Source organism: Phyllobates terribilis, unplaced genomic scaffold (genome assembly GCF_046119375.1).
Source record: "Phyllobates terribilis strain yellow unplaced genomic scaffold, ASM4611937v1 Scaffold_1__5_contigs__length_1240528914, whole genome shotgun sequence".
Taxonomy (NCBI): domain Eukaryota; kingdom Metazoa; phylum Chordata; class Amphibia; order Anura; family Dendrobatidae; genus Phyllobates; species Phyllobates terribilis.
The window spans coordinates 406,904,289-406,908,372 of record NW_027362761.1 but is presented as its reverse complement, the minus strand read 5'-3'; positions in this window follow the sequence as shown (position 1 = coordinate 406,908,372).

Sequence of the window (4,084 nt, the reverse complement as noted above, 5' to 3'; positions counted from 1 at the left end):
GATTCATCCGGAAGTCTACCTCCCCGGCTGGAGCCGGATTCTTCTTTGTCAAAAAAAAGGATGGCTCGCTACGCCCCTGTATTGACTACAGAGGACTCAATCAGATCACGGTAAAGAATAAATACCCCCTGCCACTCATGTTTGACCGCCTTAAAGGCGCCAGGAACTTTTCCAAGCTGGATCTACGTGGAGCATATAACCTTGTCCGTATCCGGCAAGGAGACGAGTGGAAGACGGCATTCAATACCCAGGACGGTCACTATGAGTACCGTGTGATGCCCTTCGGTCTCTGCAATGCTCCCGCCGTCTTCCAAGAACTGGTCAACGACATCTTCCGTGATCTTCTTTACTCCTGCTTGGTGGTATACTTGGACGACATCTTGGTCTTCTCTCCGGATCTTCCCACACACCGGAGGGATGTTCGTCAGGTCCTGCTTAGGCTCAGGCAGAACCACCTCTATGCTAAATACGATAAGTGCCTCTTCGAGCAGACCTCTCTTCCATTCCTGGGCTATGTTATCTCCCAGACAGGCTTGCAAATGGATCCCGAGAAACTCTCTGCTGTCCTAAAGTGGCTCCGTCCGGAGGGGTTGAAGGCGATTCAGCGATTCCTGGGCTTCGCCAATTACTATCGTCTCTTCATTCCACACTTCTTGTCTCGGACGGCTCCCATATCTGCGCTCACCCGTAAGGGAGCAAATCCCAAGATATGATTGCCTGAAGCCGAGGAAGCCTTCCTTTCCTTAAAGCAAGCCTTCTCCTCTGCCCCAGTACTGCACCGTCTGGACTGCAATAAACAATTCTACCTGGAGGTTAATGCTTCCTCCTCCGGAGCCGGAGCGGTGCTCACCCAAAAATCTTCTTCCGGGAGAATGGTAACCTGCGGCTTCTTCTCCAAAATCTTCTCCTCGTCTGAGCGCAACTACTCCATAGGAGACCGAGAATTGCTAGCCATCAAATTGGCGCTGGAGGAGTGGCGCTACCTGCTTGAGGGGGCTCTTTACCCGGTGATCATCTATACGGATCACAAAAATCTGGCATATCTCCAGAATGCCCAAAGACTCAATCCGTGTCAGGCCCGGTGGTCTTTGTTCTTTGCCCGCTTCGACTTCATCCTACATTTCCGCCCGGCGGACAAGAATGTCAAAGCCGATGCCTTGTCCCGATCCTTCCTGTCCTCCGATCTAGAGGAGGAGCCTATGCACATCATCGATCCTTCCAAGGTGATGAATGTGGCCCCCTTGGATGTAACTCGTCTTCCACCCGGTAAGACTTTTGTAGCGGTTCCAGACCGTGAGAAGGTTCTTCGCTGGGGTCATTCTTCTAAACTAGCTGGCCATGCTGGCCAAAAGAAGACCTTCCAGCTCATTACCCGGCATTACTGGTGGCCTATCCTGCGTAAGGATGTGGTAGACTTCGTCTCAGCCTGTTCATCTTGTGCCCGCAACAAAGTTCCCAGACATTTACCAGCCGGTCATCTCCTGCCTCTTCCCGTACCTGCTGCCCCGTGGCAACACATTGCTATGGACTTTATTACCAATCTCCCTGTTTCTGCCGGTTGTACAGTCATTTGGGTGGTCGCGGATCGCTTTTCTAAAATGGCCCACTTCATTCCTCTGCCTGGTCTCCCGTCTGCATCTGAGCTAGCTAAGGACTTCTTTCACCATATCTTTCGTCTCCATGGCCTACCCCTCCACATCGTGTCGAATCGAGGGGTTCAGTTCACCTCACGCTTTTGGAGAGCTACCTGTAAGCTGCTGGATGTCACCCTGGATTTCTCCTCCGCTTACCACCCTCAGTCCAATGGTCAAGCAGAGTGGATCAACCAGATCCTTACCAGCTACCTCCGGCACTTTGTCAATGCCCACCATACTGATTGGGTAGACCTCCTATCATGGGCCGAATTCTGTTATAACAATCATGAGAGCGAATCCACTTCCAAGTCCCCGTTCTTTATTGTCTATGGCCAACATCCCCGGATTCCGTTCCCCGTCTCCGCTTCTGTCGACAACCCTGCTGCGGAGTCCCTGGTCAGTGATTTTTCCACTATTTGGGAGAATACTAGGTCTGCACTTCTTCAGTCTTCCGAGCGGATGAAGAGATTTGCTGACAAAAGACGTCTGGATCCGCCTCAATTCCGTCCGGGAGACAAGGTTTGGCTCTCCTCCAAACATGTGCAGCTCAAAATACCCTCCTACAGGCTGGGTCCTCGGTTCATCGGTCCATTTGAGGTCCTTAAACAGATCAATCCAGTGGCCTACAAGTTGAAGCTTCCACCCACCCTACGCATTCCCAACTCCTTCCACGTATCTCTCCTCAAACCTGCTGTCTTTAACTCTTTCTCCAATAATTCAGGTACTCCTCCTGCTCCGGTTGCTGCTGAGGTAGAGAATACTCTGGCCACCAAGAGGGTAAGAGGGAGAACCTTTTTTCTGGTGGATTGGAAGGGGTTTGGCCCAGAGGAGAGAACTTGGGAACCCAGGGAGAACATCCACGCCCCGCTTCTCCTTGAAAAATTTCTTGCCAGCCTAAAAAAGAGGGGGTGTAAAGGGGGGGGTACTGTAGCATCGGCATCTCTGCCTCCTGCCAGGCAGAGACGCCGTCCCTCTCACCTTCCCGCTCCCTGCGCGGCGTCCTCCAGCGCTCCTCTTCCTGCAGCAGCCAGCGCGCGCTCTTTCCCTGGCACTGTGCTTAGGGCGCGCGCTCGCTCGCTCCCTCTCTCTTAAAGGGGCCGCGCATGCCGTCCTAAGGAGTCCCCGGCCAATTGCCGGAGGACCTCCCATATTTAAGGCACCTCCTCCAAAATGGAGGTGCCCGAGCAAAAGTTGTTGCACAAGTATACTTACCTCTGCTTTCAGCCCTCAGGTCCCGTTGCCAGCCTGACTACCAGTCCTGTCTGCCAGCTTGTCTACTCTCCAGCCCGACAGTCTGTCTCCGGTCATCCACCAGTCTGTCTATGGGCAAGTCCACCTGCTTACCAGGAAGCACCTGCCAGTTACCTGCCTGCTACCTGCCGTGCCTGCAAACCCGCTCACCTGGGAGCGCTAGCCTGCTACCCGTCTGTTACCTGCTAGCCTACCTGGAGGCTCTGCCGTCACTTGCCGTGACCACCTGCCTGCTAGCCTAGAGACTTCAGCCTGCTTGGCCGTCACTTGCCGTGACCACCTGTTAGCCTACCTGGAAGCTTCTGCTGTCACTTGCTGTGACCACCTGCCTGGTAAACCTAGAGACTACCACTTGCTCTGCTGTCACGTACCGTGACCACCTGTCAGCTAACCAGAGACTTCTGCCTGCTTGCTGTGTCCATCCGCCATACCGGTCAGTCCCAGCCATCTGACCCGTGGGAGCCACCTGCTCTCTTACAAGGTCATCCCCAGAGTAACATAGTAACATAGTAACATAGTTTATAAAGCCGAATAAAGACTTGCGTCCATCAAGTTCGACCTGTTAGCTCTGTAATTGCTAAAGTTGATCCAGAGGAGGGCAAAAACCTCAAATGATTTAGCCAATCTTCACCTGAGGAAAAATTCCCTCCCGACTCTGAAACCAGCAGTCAGAATAAATCCCTGTATCAACCTACTATTTTATTCTATTTTTAAGTATATGCTGAAATCTGCCTGTTATCTAGAAATGCATCCAGTCCCCGCTTGAAGTGGTGTAGTGAATCCGACATTACCGTCTCCTCACTCAGTGAATTCCATATTCTCACTGCTCTTACCGTAAAGAACCCCTTCCTATGCTGGTGCTGAAACCTTTTCTCTTCCAGTCTTAGTGAGTGCCCTCTTGTTACCGTAATATCCCTCCTTTTGAACAAATCCCGGGCAAGGTCTCTATACTGTCCCCTAACATATTTGTACACATTTATTATGTCCCCCCTCAACCTTATCTTTTCCAGGCTGAATAGTTCTAGTTTTGCCAACCTCTCTGGGTATTGCAGTCCCTCCATTCCCTTTATTAATTTTGTTGCCCTCCTTTGTACCTTTTCAAGCTCATTTATATCCTTTCTATATATTGGGGCCCATAACTGAGCACAGTATTCCAAGTGTGGTCTGACCAGTGCTTTGTACAGTGGAAGAACAATGTT